The sequence below is a fragment of the Amia ocellicauda genome, chromosome 15 (assembly GCF_036373705.1).
Source record: "Amia ocellicauda isolate fAmiCal2 chromosome 15, fAmiCal2.hap1, whole genome shotgun sequence".
Lineage (NCBI taxonomy): Eukaryota > Metazoa > Chordata > Actinopteri > Amiiformes > Amiidae > Amia > Amia ocellicauda.
Genome location: NC_089864.1, coordinates 26,836,658 through 26,850,798, shown reverse-complemented (window position 1 = coordinate 26,850,798; position 14,141 = coordinate 26,836,658). Strand labels below are relative to the sequence as shown.

General features: G+C 40.3%; 1 protein-coding gene across 1 annotated transcript in view; it reads left to right on the top strand.

The window, feature by feature from the left end:
* Positions 1–261: 261 nt before the first annotated feature.
* LOC136771956 (ELKS/Rab6-interacting/CAST family member 1) overlaps positions 262–14,141 on the top strand; it is a 315,148-nt gene continuing 301,268 nt past the window's right edge. Inside the window, exon 1 of the mRNA XM_066724547.1 lies at positions 262–424. The gene's annotated coding sequence lies outside the window, so the exon portion shown is untranslated. The remainder of the gene's footprint in view (positions 425–14,141) is intronic.

Sequence of the window (14,141 nt, the reverse complement as noted above, 5' to 3'; positions counted from 1 at the left end):
CACGTAGAGGGTGATTCATTTACCGACAATATTGTTCACATCCTATGTACATATCTGCAAAACATTTCGAGATGAGTGTAAAGAAGCTGAACTCAGGGTGTCCCTTCGCCTTTGTGGCTCCACGTCCTTTTGTTGCAAGCGGCAGACAGCGACCTTCCCAACATGGCGGCTGCGTGTGCACTCAGCGCGCGCGGGCGGCGGCGGAGGGCAGTGCCGTGCACGCGCACCGTGGCCCTGACGTCACTGGAGCGCCCTGGCAGGGGAGCTAGTGGTAGTGCTGGCGAGAGAGAGAGAGAGAGAGAGAGAGAGGGAGAAAAAAGAAATAAGTGTTGTAACATAGCACAGCCTATACATTTCTCTGGCGTTATTGTGTTAAATCGTGGAAGAGAGCAGCGATTTAACAACCGCCGGACAAAGCAGAAAGGTGAGAAGGCAATCTTTAGTCTGTTCATCTCGTCAGACTGACTGCTGTGCTGGGCAAGGGGGAGACGTCTCTTGTGTTTTCTGTGTGGTCCTGCTGTAGTGTTTGGCTGTTTTTTTTTTGCAGATTTGAAACTATCCTAATTGGAAACACAGCCGCCTCCTTGCTCGGGCTGTGGTTTTGTAGGAGTGTAGACCATGAAAGCGATTTAAAAAGCGAGGGTGGGGGGTGGAAAGACGGAGGTATTGACCCAAACAACAGATCAGGGTGTCTCCGTGCGGCACGGTGGTGTCCGCCAGGTACAGCAGCTACATACAGCTCTGTAACGGTGCAAAATGAAGGGTAAATCCAGGGTAAAGATGCAGCCGTCAACCCGCTTTATTGTTTCTGCTTTGGCTTTTGTTTGTATAGGAATAATCAAATGCTTACAATTACGGTTATGAAGCTTATTGCATCTAATTATTTTACTGAATATCTAATTGCGTGTCATGAATAGTCGATAACAATGATACAGAAGAAGGTAAGCACACATTTGTAATGCATCCCCCTCCATTGCATTAATGAGATGCATTTATTTCCCCCAAGATCATTAGCAAATGCCGAGTGTTAAACTTAAGCGTTATTCACTGTCTAATGTATTTATGAATGTGCTGGCGTGATTCCTGGTGGTTTACCTGAGGGCGAATGAGTTACCCCTACAACGTACTCCTAAATGGCTACTCACAGTCGGACGGACTGATTCAATACCCGACGTAGGATACTGTTAGATTATACATTTATTTTCTTTGCAGTATCTTGATTGAGAGTGTCAAAGGGATTAAATCCACTGCGATCCCATTGCATCCACAGGTTTCGCCTTTTTCGCACGTTGTGTTTGGTAATACAGTATGTCCACCTCTGCGTAGTCTGGTAGAATAATGACCAATTTGCTTTTTTTAAATAAACCCAGAGTTAATTAAATCCCATTTAGACACCACTAAACACCGGCTGATGGGTTGATTTCTAAATTAATTCCGCTTGGGCACTTTTTTGAAAAGCATGATGACCTGGGAAAACCAACGTTTCTCTCGAGTTGGAATAATTGGATATTGTTGGGGAAGTCTTCTGGTCTCGGCAGGGTCTGGTGATGATAGTAGTACAGAGTTGTAAAACAAAACATACAATGGCGCTGAATTTAACCCTTAAATGAGTGGTTGAAAAGCTTTTGCCCCATAGGGTGCCACTCTTTTCTATGGGGATTATTCATCATTATTTTGATCGCCCTTTATTCAACCAGCTGTGCATTAATTGCAGCTAAAGGTTACATTCCCCTAGACCTCCCAAAAGCAACAAGTAGCCTACAATACAAACACAAACGCTCTTTACATCAAAGTTCACCTTATTTTTATTTTTCCTTTTCAGTGTAGTTTCAATCTTGTTGTGAGTGACCTCATGATGTATGATGATGTAGAAAAGTACTGTGAATTTATCAAGAAAATACATTTTGAACTTCCCAGTTGGTTTGATGCGTCAGTTTGGGATTTTTGCAATTTGTTAAGTGGAAAGAAGAGTCTTTTCTTAACTAACGTGTTAAAAAATACATTGTTTGCTCTCTGTAATAGGATAGAGCAGAAGTATGACACGTGAGTTGGACCTATATAAAGGGGAGATAAAAATAAATTTAACTTTGTGCTGCCTATAAATCTACTAATTAGAATACTGTTCAGTCTGTCTTCAACCTGGTTAACTAATATACCCCAATACTTTTCTATAAATAAGCTACCAGTAAATGATGAACTGATGAAGTCAAATGGGGCCAATTATATGTGCATGCAGTCTTAAACACCTGTACAGATCAGAAAAAAAGGATAGCATTTGAAAGGTTGGAGTGCTTGGTAGTGTCTGTGTGGAGGTGAATGGTGTGCATCTCTTTGTTCCTGCATCGTTAGTCCTGTATGCTGCTGAGATCAATCTGATGGTGTCACTTTTGCAGACAATTATCTGGATTCTTCACTTTATAGCATGAAGTGTACTTTCTATTAGCTTTGCTGATCTTGGGTTGCCAAAATCATTTTCTTTCATGTGAACAGCACAATCTCTGTTGACAGTGCACTGTCCAGTACCTCAGAGACTACTTGATGACTTGTACTAGAGCAAAATAACCAAAGTGGTTATTAACCTGACCCGTTTCAAAACCCAGTAATTGTCATGTACTTCCTCTTTGTTACATAGATGTTGGCAGTCTGTACCTGTTGTAGCTGGTTTCCAGTCCATGCAATGGTATTGCCTATTGGGATGTGAACACAAGTCTGATGATTTTGGAGTATTTTCTGTTTGCTTTCTTCTTGGCATTTCTTCAGAATATAAAATGTTTGATTTCATGTGATCTTCTATTCTGCAGTTTGTTTGTGGTTAACTATTTAATTACAGAGATGAGTGTTTTGAAAAAACAATAAACAAACAAACAAACAAACACAAAAACACAGCCAGCTATATAGTGACATACAGCCAGCAAATGCTTGTTAAATGTTGAGAGTTTTCAGAGACATAGTGAAAGCATGGTAAATACTGATGTAATTAAATTGTGACCAGTCAGCAACTTACATTGTCTTTCTTAATTACAGTTATGCAGGTGTGACAGGGATAAAATACAATGGCCTATTATAATTGATTTCAGGTTGCTCAGTTATAATTCCAATTGACTGTCTCTCTCAAGTTACATAGCCAAGGGGCAGAATGACTGGAGGGCCACCTGGCATTAAACAGCTTAAGTGGTAATGCGAGGACTGCCAGCCGACCAGTACGGGTCAAGCTCAGTGAAGCCAGGGAGGCACAGCTCACGAAGCTAGCTCACAGTCGGAAAGCTTCAAGGTTATATTTAGAACGACAAATATTTCCGCTTTAATGTAACTTGAGTTAAGCAGTTTTTAAAATTTTATTTATGAAGCTATAACTCTCATCCTTCTTCTTACATTCTTCATTCTTCATCAGCACAACATTCATTTTTTATTTTTCCAAGTGTAAATTTCTGCATAAGGGGTTTTGGAATCACAATCTACTATGTATAATATTAGGAATTCTGTATTATATTCCAGTAGCCTATATATTGTTTTTACCGTTTTACCAAGTTAATTGTGAATCAATTGTATTACTTGATTCTCTTTTTAAAGTGGTCTCCATCTGGATATAATTGTAAACCAGTATAATGTTTTAGTTGTATAAAGTAAGTCCTTGCTTGATACTTTGTTATGAGGTTTTTCTTTTTTCATATTTTTTTTTTCTCAAATCAACAAGTTTATTTTTATTTTCCTTAACTGGCTGCCTTCTTTCTTGGGTATTTTGTCTATTGGCATCTGCATTACTCCAGAGGCAAAGTAGAACCTTTTAAAATTCAGGTTAATAAAGCATTGGAGGAGTAATACTGACATCTGAAGTACAGTAGCAGAATGAGTGGTATTTTGAAATGGGTGTTTGTATCATTGGGATTCAGATTTTACGGTGAGCTTCACTGCCAAAGCATTTTAGAATATACTGCAGAATTAAATTTGTCCTCAATCTATTAATATATAAAACACCTGAATGATTGATGGGTAGTGATTCTCTAATTAACATGCTTCAAACAAATACCTTTTTTTTCTTATGAGAGTATGAAAGCACTTGTTATATCCAAAGTGGGCCATTGCTTGCACTTCCTGTGGAGGATACCATAAAGATGGATATTGGTTTGTTGCAGAGTTCAGTGAAATCCTGAGGAAGACCAAAGCATTTAAGTCAGTGGTCACTCTGCTACTGAAATTATATGGTTTTAAATTTGATTGTGAGTTATGCTGGGCAGTGTTTTAGGATTGGTTTGTTTATACATATAAAACCTATATTCCCTTGAGCTGTATCATGACACCTGTTCTGTTTCTTTTTGCTTTGCTGATCTTGGGTCACATGCAGATACATAATAAAATGGTTTTAAAAACTGATGGATAAGTCTTCTATTCCATTCATTATCACACCTTTCACTGTGGCTCAAAATAGAGCTAAAGACCACTGAAGAATCGGTCGTCTGGATTCTTCTCACTTGCTGTTCCATGTGATTTATTTTGATGGCAAGCATCAACTCTTGGCAAGAAGCTTTCAAAAAATGATTGTGATGCGTTGGAGAGAAACATGCAAGTGTGTGTTGAATTGGGAAATTCTAGATAGAAAACAAAAAAAACAATAAATATTTTGATTTGTACTGAGTTTTATGGTCTGTGCTTGTGTCTAGGAGTTTTTTAAAGTATAAAAAGTATATAAAAGCTAGTAGATCACGTTGAGTGCCAGAGCTGTGTGAACAACAAGTACCAGCCTGTACTTGGCATTCTAATAAAGGAATACTAGCATTAATATTGCAAATCTTTTCTGCGGATAAGAAATTGGTACCCCTGATTCTAAACACCCTGCCTATGATTGTCTGTCTGTATTGAATGTCTTTGGGGGCCTGAGGGTTTGGTTTAATCTTGGAAGTTTGTGTCAATTTCATTGTTTGTCCTTTTATCAATCTCATTGATTTTCATTTGTCTTTTACACTCATGTGCTGCACAAAGATGTATTATTTCACAGTGGGTGTGAAGGGGGAGCGGGGAGGGCAACTTCAGTCCTCAAGGCTTAAAAGTTATTCTGGGTTTTCACTTCATTTGACTCTTTAATTGCCTGAATCAATTGGTGATTTGTTTAAACAGACTAATTAACACATAATTTATGTATTATCATTTAGAAAGGTCTGTACAACCTTTCACCTGAATTTGACCTGTAATGAATGTATGCATCCTTGATATTCTTTTTCAGAACAATTTGATTTTTGGCATCTTATTCCAGCCCCGTACAGTTCCAAAGACCCTCACTTATGCTGCAACAGTCGGCTTTCGTAACACATTCGATTGACCAGCATTTTCTTTTTCTTTATTCCCTTCTTTCTCTTGCCCCTTGCATAGCTAGATGAAAACCAGTTGGTAGATGATGCTGAGTGTGCATGATATTGTGCAGATGAGCTCCTGATAATTTCTGATTTTGAGGTTGGAAGTTCCAGAATCTTGTGTAACTGGAATGCATGCAGCACCTTCTGGAATGCTAACACTCCCCGCCCCCCCATTCGTGTTTTCAACCTGCCTCTCAAAACCCCTCTGAGCTGAATCCTTTCATATAATTTTCCAAACAGCGAATGACTTGTAGCTTTTCAAGAGATAGGACATGTTTGTCTTGAGGCATAGGTTAGTAGAGGCTGAACTGATTAAGTGTTGCACCACCAGAACTACAGCACTGTGGCACTAATTATTATTTTTTGGTATAGGTGGAACTTTCTCTCACAATTCTTCTAATGGGAGACTTTCTGTACATTTATCCCTCCCCCCTTTCTATTCACAAATCATAACTTGAGCTTGATGGCTCAATTATGTAGTCGTATGTACTCATAAGCAAGCTGCTTTAGGTAAACTGCTTTTCTTGTATGGCTAACCAGATCAATTAAGTCGAGCAGCCTTTAAGTTAAAGAACTGCCGTACTAGGTATATTGGATGAGGCTAGAGTACACAAGCTGCTAGTCAACTAGAATCCTCGTCTGTACAAAATATAGATTGACTGAATCCCATGCCCCTCCTCTCCGCTTCAGCACCTGTTCTTCTGCACAACTTCCAGATGTTAAGATATAGACTGACAGGATGTCCTAGCTATTGGAGATTTTTCAGGAGGTTGAAACTGAATGAAAATAAAGCTGGTCTAATAATAAATTAGTAAATTACTGTATGTGCATCTCCAAACGTATACATCTCTTGAACTGATTCTTACTAGGGGAATGTAGTTTAACAGTAATCGAAGGGAAGTGGAGACGGTTTTGAAAAGTCCAGATGAAAAATTTGGGAATCAATTTTAAATGTTTCCCTGATGATCTTTAAGATTTGTTTTTGATTTTCATTGTTTTCTGTCTCAGTTGTGTGGTGATGGGTTGTCATGTTGTTTTTGTTTGGTTTACTAGCCAGAACTTCTAATCAAGATCATGTGTTGTTCAGGGCTCCAGCCTGCGACCAAATGGTCACATTTTGCGACCAATTTTTGAGATTGTGCGAGTATTTTGTACAACTACTCGCACATGTGCGACCTGCAAATGTTGAAAAATGAAGAGGGAGCGAATCTGCCAGAGTTGGCCAATGTGTGTTAGAGGGGGAGGGTCCGTGAGTGATTAGTCAACTGCGTGGGTAACGTCATCTACACTCGTGTGTCTCGCTTTCGTGGTGTCACACTCATCTTCCGTAAAAGTCAACCGTGGCGAAACGAACCATTGACGCATTTTTTCCATCTACGGCTCCTCCTGTACCAGAGCCAGGCCCTTCACAGCAGCAAATTGCAGAGGTTGACGAGTTAGTCAGAAGACGCCGTGGCGAAAAAGGCAAGAACACACTGTTTCTGACAGGAATGGCTGAGGGAGTTTACATGGCTTAGATTTAGCAAAGATACAAACACCATGAACTGTATCTAATGCATGCACTAGATGTGGTCCACAACATGTGGGGTAAACCAAGTTTGCTGAGGCAACTGGCACCGCATAGTTTAAACACGACACCTTAATGAAGCACAACAGCAGCTTAAAACATAAAATATGCCGAGACAGATACACAAATGAAACGGCATCGCCACTTCCAGTAGCATTTTGCAGGCAGGAAGCTACCCATCAGTCATCTGATGAGGCTGAAATGGTAGTGAAATTCAACATGGCCTATTTCAGAGCTAAGCAGGAACTACCATTCACCAAATTCAAGGATCACACTGAATTGTTGAAAAAGAACAGCGTACAAGTAAATCCTGCATACAGTAACGACAGCATTTGCTCAATTCATTGGCGCTATTGCAGATTCACTCAAACAGAAGACCCATGAGAAGATTAAGGGCGCCACATATCTCTCATTCATGATCGATGGTGACACAGATGTCTCAACTGGTTTTTGTACTGTAATGACAATAATAATACTTTGTTTACATTTCTGAATGTGCATTTGTTAAGCACCATTCAAATAAAATGTGACTGTGAACTAAAATAAAACAGCACATTGTAGTTTCTTAATTTATTACCAAAGCATTTATCAGTAATACCGTTAAAATGGGGAAAATGTGAAAAATTGCGTTGCAGGTCGATTTAAGGTGTGTGCCCCTAAATTTTCTGCCTGTGCCCCTAAAATTTTCAGTTAGGGGCTACAGTGCTCCTAGTAAAAAAAGTTAGTCTGGAGCCCTGTTGTTTATTGCACACTTCCACCAACACTACCAAGCCCAATTAAAGGCTTTTATTAGTTCTGGTTCTGCTGATTTTTGCAATGAGTGTGCTTTGGGAGAACACTTTAAATTGGCATTAATGATGTCCTGTTCTTATTGATGTCTTGCTATAGTACATGGTACAATAGGGTAAAACATGCACCTGTTCTGATGCTATATAGTTCAAGCAAAACATAGGAAACCTAAGCACTAAGTTTTCAGTGGATGTTTTTAGCCATCCAGCATGTAGCCCATATGTTCCCAACACTTTTTTAAAAATTTTGCTCTATTAAATACAAAATAATCTGTGTGATGAATGTGTAAGTACAACTTATTTTCCTTTTCCCTTGGAATTTTGCCTGACAGACTACACTGCTGCTGTTCCCCCAAACAGTTATATATTACCCCAAGTGAGAGAGGCCTTGTCATTTAAGAATAGCTCAGTCAATTTTTCTGTCTACCTTGCACAGGCTTGTCAGTTCAAATTAAATGTGATGTGAATGCTTCTGTGGGCACAGTATTTTGTCAGATGCATTCAGAGCAACACATACCCTCCACCATTCAATCTTAATATTTTGGATAAATAAAAACACATTACTCCTGCCAGGTCATAAAATATTCCTGTGTTTTTTTTTTTTTGTCCCCCTCCCCTATCAATGTAGTGGCAGTGAACACCATATTGTATCATATGTGATTTTTAGGTCCGTAATCCTGTCCACAAAGTAGCCTTGTCCCATTTCAGTGAGAATTGAAATACTCAGACTCATCGTGCTCATTTGGTGTCCATTAAAACTGACTGATCCAAGGATGCTATCCAGTCTGATTTTAATTGTTCACAAATTTTCAGCTTTGACCACATGGCTAGGGAGTTTGTTCCAGATTGTGACAACTCTCTGTGTGAAGAAGCGTCTCCTGTTTTCCGTCTTGAATGCCTTGAAGCCCAATTTCCATTTGTGTCCCCGGGTGCGTGTGTCCCTGCTGATCTGGAAAAGCTCCTCTGGTTTGATGTGGTCGATGCCTTTCATGATTTTGAAGACTTGAATCAAGTCCCCATGTAGTCTCCTCTGTTCCAGGGTGAAAAGGTTCAGTTCCTCAGTCTCTCAGTAGGACATTCCCTTCAGACCTGGAATAAGTCTGGTTGCTCTCCTCTGAACTGCCTCTAGAGCAGCGATATCTTTCTTGAAGTGTGGAGCCCAGAACTGTACACAGTATCCAGATGAGCTCTAACTAGTGCATTGTACAGTCTGAACATTACTGCCCTTGTTCTCAATTCTACACTTTTGACAATATACCCTAACACTGTTTGCCTTTTTTATTTCTTCCCCACATTGTTTGAATGGAGAAAGTGAGGAGTCCATGTAGACTCCTAGGTCTTTCTCATGCGTTACTTCATCTAGTTCTATTCCTCCCATATTGTAATTATAGTGGACATTTTTGTTACCTGGATTAGGATGGATAATCTTTCATGGAAAAAATTGATTTCTATTTTAGAATTCTTTGGACCACACGTGGTTCTTGTTGCTTTCAGCAGTGTAACTAAGTGGCACACTGGGTTTAAAGTGGAGACAAGCAAGGTGTGAGTTCAAAAACTGTTGACCCTAATGCTAAAGACCAGTAGTTCTCAAACGTTTTGGTTGACTGACCCTTATATTTTAATTGCAACATTAATCACGGATGCCCAACTGAGAAATTGACTGACAAAAGTATATAAAATGTAAGCGCATACTGTTAAAAACAAATACATACATACATACAGTAGCACTTACAGATACTGTAGACGTCAGTGAGATGGGTGGGCCCACTTCTTAGTGCTTAGTGGTCTATCTTCGGTGTCACGGTTGACAAGCAAACTCACGAGTCATTCACCACTTCTAGTTCTAGGACCTGAGCTTTGTCTTCATAGCTGCCAAAACAGAGAATGATGCTTCACATATATATGTTGTTGGGAAAGATAGGAGCACTTTTATGACTTCTTTTAATAAGACTGGGTACTCCTCTGCAACAGTTGGCCAAAACTGGTAAGGGGCTTGTTACTGAAACTTAATTTTCAGCGTGTGTTCACAGGGCAGTTCGACCAGCTCTTGTTCTGCCTTTCCACTCAAGCGACAGGTTGACGTAGCAAAAGGTTTAAAATGGATCTTGAACCCAATTGTATTCCTCTATGTTTAAAGTAAACGCCGAAGTATTCTGCCTAAGTCTCTCTCACAGTCAATTGTCATGCTGTTTGTATACAAGAATTCTGTCAGAGATTCTATTGATCACTCTTGTTTTCCAGATGTCTAGTTTCTTAATAAATGATGCAATCTTTTCAGTCTCGCCTAAAGTATGGTTGCATTGCCCCCTTGTGTGGACATGTTCATGGCATTCAACAAGTTAAACATGTCTTCGAGGTATGCCAGCTTCGTGATCCATAGCGTGTCAGAAAAGTTTGTGGCAAGTATAGGATTATGCACAGAAAAAAATCCCAGCAGTTCTTTGAGAAGTTCAAAAATTCTTTCCAACACTCTGCCGCGAGATAACCAACGCACCTCTGTGTGAAACAACAATTTGTCATATTCAGCCCCCGTTTCGGAACACAACTTTGAAAACAGATGTGAATTCAAAAGCCTGGACTTCACAAAACTGCATTTAGAACAGCATGTAATTCGGGTTCCATTTTCTTCGATGCAAGGGCCTGGTGATGCAGCATACAGTGTGTTACAATAACATTTGGGTTTATAGCTCGTATTCTTGCTACAACACCATTCCTATTGCCTGTCATAAGGGCCGTCTGTACAAACAGCAACACACTTAGAGATTCAGCTTTCATGAAATCATCCAGTAATTTGAAAATGTTTTCACTCACTAATATCTTCCGCTTCCACCCACCAAATACGTGTTGGACTGACGTCACTGTCGTAAAGCATTTATGTATTTGACGCTTATTAGTAGACTTTCCAGTTTCCATAGTAACCGGTGAGATAGGACAAAATTTTAAAGTTGCCTTTGAACTGAAATATATATTTTTTAATGTAAGTATTTGTTTTTCTGAAAAGTTTATTTAATATTTATGATCTTTTTCTAATTTGATCTGGAGTGAAAATTATTAGGGTGATATTAATGGAATGTAAAAAGTGTCAGTTAACGCTACAAAAACAAATGTTGATTAATTATTATTATTATTGCTGTGTATGGATTTACGCAGGCATGATGCTTAATTTACACGTTAATTTATTTCAGTTATGGCAACATTAAAATCCCATTCTGTCTCCCCAGCGGTGACTGGGTACTTACTGTCCTAAATGTTAGTAACTCTTACTGGACTATGTTTCCGTACATGCACCACTTTAAGTAATTGTGATTATATGCGTCTGCCCCGTTAGGCTTTGCATACGCGTGGTAAGATTTTATTTTTTTCCACTAATATTTTGCAGACCCCTGTGCAGTCTCTAAGGACCCCCAGGGATCCATGGACCCCAGTTTGAGGCACCCTGATATAGACTACTGATTGTGTTCTACAAATTCATGCATAAGCTGTTTAGAGAATTAACTTCAGTTCAGTTCTACATAGGGCTTGACGGTATACCGTAAAAAACGTTATACCGGTATTCATTTACGGACCGGTTTGGAATTTTACTATACCTTCATACGGGTATTTACAAGTTTTGAATAATTTACTATTTACTGTGTCATTGAGTCATAGCATTCAGCTACCAATAAACTGGATAGTGTTCGCGTATCCCACAACTTGGTGTGTCGGCTGCTTGAGACTGCGCTGTCTGACATGAGACGCATCTGATCAAAAAACGCCGATAGTGTTCGTGTAACGCAAATTTCGACAGATCTGCGCAGATCTGCACAGCTCCACCAATGGGATAGTTTGGATCCTGCAGATCTGCGCATGACTGCGCAAATCTGCTCTACAAGAACGCGACCACCTTTCTTCACAAACCCTGCAGAAATCAATGTAATTGGATGATTTATTATTTTTATATTTTAGTTAAAAATAATTGTAATTATTTAATAAAGCATTGACAAGTGTCAATATAGAATTCCATATCTATGTTTTTGACCATTATTATTATTATTATTATTATTATTATTATTTTCTTAGCAGACGCCCTTATCCAGGGCGACTTACAACAAAAGTGCAAAGTGTAAAAATACAGTGAAGTACAAGGCATCAATCATTACAAATTCAATTTAGCTAAAACAGCAATTCAAAATAATACATTTTACAAATTCCAATTTACAATTTACAGAAGTACAGTAAGTGACTTCCTACATCCTGGACGATGAAAGCTAAGTGCTGTCAAGATGTACGGTCACAGTCAAGGGCTACGGGAAAGGGAGCAAGGAGGAAACAATCAAGAACGCGAGAAGCATAATAAAACTGAAGTGCTATCTAGCAGGGATAGAGGACTAATATTACAAGTACTGTCGGAAAAGATGTGTCTTGAGTAAGCGCCGGAATGAGGTCAAGGACTCTGCTGTTCTGACTTCGGTGGGCAGGTCGTTCCACCACTTAAGGGTTCAGGGATGAGAAGGAGCGGCTCTGGAGGAGGGATAGTGGAGAGGAGGCAGAGTTAGTCTTCTGGCACTGGAGGAGCGCAGTGGTCTGGAGGGGATGTATGGAGAGACGAGTGTCTGCAGGTAACTCGGTGCAGTGTGGTCGAGACATCGGTAGGTGAGGGTCAATGTCTTGAACTGAATGCGTGCCGGTATCGGGAGCCAGTGGAGGGAGCGGAGCAGTGGAGTAGCGTGTGCGAATCGTGGCAGAGAGAATACCAGACGAGCCGCAGAGTTCTGGATGAGCTGGAGCGGCGGGTAGTGGATGCAGGCAGGCCGGCCAGGAGGGAGTTGCAGTAGTCCAGGCGGGAGAGGACCAGTGACTGGACGAGCAGCTGAGTCGAGTAGTCGGTGAGGAAGGGATGGATCCGACGTATGTTGCTCAGGAGGAATCTACAGGTGCATGTCAGCGTGGTGATGTGCTGGGAGTAGGAGAGCGCAGGATCGAGGGTGACTCCTAGATGTTTAGTGGAAGAAGAAGGAGAGAGTGTGGTGGATTCCAAGGGGATCGAGATGGGGAGGTTGAGCTTGAGTTGGTGCGAGTGCATCCAGGCAGAAATAGCAGACAAGCAGGAAGAGATGTGAGAGGGGATGAGAGGGTCGGAAGAGCTTCATTGTATAATGAAATTTGACATTCGCCTCCGCTAACAAGGGGGCAGCAGTAGTTTTCATTCGCTTAACACGTCCCTCTTGATTTCTGCATAATCTTTTGTCTGACAGCCACAGCTCGCCTCTCGCAGCAGCTTCTCAGAGCTGCGCTGCGCTGTGCGATTCTGCGCAGATTTCTGTGGCTGGTTCTTAGTGGCGTCACGCAGAAACACTGCAGTAACGCGCATCTCTGAGTCTCTGCGCAGAGCTGCGCTTCTAGAACTCGACCCTTGTTTAGGAATGAATGCTGCCATCAATAACACCGAGGGGCATCGGCTTGTATTTGAATGGGATTCCTTAAAAAACACCATCGACACCGTTATGAATGGATCAGTTGTATTAATCGTTTTGTGAGGTTGTAAGGTTTTTATTTCTGCAGTCGGTAAAGCGTCTATATTTGGATTACCATTAACATATATTTATAGCGATAATGAGGGATTACAAATTTAATTAAAATATATTATTCTTCATGCGATTGATCACATAAAAATTAGCCTCTGTTTTAAACATTTTAATAGTTTTAAGATAGTGTAAACAGGGGAAACTACAAACTGTGCCATTTAAATAATTTTGAGAGAATTTACAAGACATCGGGACATTTAATTTAAATCCAGGACGAATATTTCAAGTTTGCGTGTATTTATAACAAAAAGCAATGTATTTTGTCAGGGCACATTGTATTGCAGTCCGATGCAGTCCTTTCTCCGCCAGGATTTTTGTGATCTTCTTTTTATAAACACTCTTAAATGTCTTTCTGTGCCAAGCAATTAATCCTGTGTGGCACTTTTCCAATGTGCATTAATAACTGCTCCAGATGAATCTCTTTCCCAACGTAAACACACATATTCCTTATTTGGAAAAGTTTTTACCGCATCTCTTGCATCGAGAGCGGCCGCCATTACTGTAGTTTCAATGTCAGAATGCAGACGCGCTGCGTCAGGACGTCACAGTACTGACCCGGACCCGTGTGGGACACAGTCGATACGATATATACGAAACTGTGCTGCTGAAACTAGACCGAGCACAAGCGGAGGTGCAGCTGAGCCCTAGTGGAAACCCTCTGGCTCGGCACGGCCAGGCTGAGGTGCAGCTAAACGTGACACTTTGCAAGTTCCCTATACATGATTAGCCTGTGTGTTTCATTCATTATTTCTTAGCTTTGAAGAAAGCACATCAGATGTTTTGAACTGAAGGATACAAATTTGTATTACTGAAGATGCTGAACTAAAAGGTTTCCATGCATAATGAAATCCTTGATCTTACCCTTGATGTGATC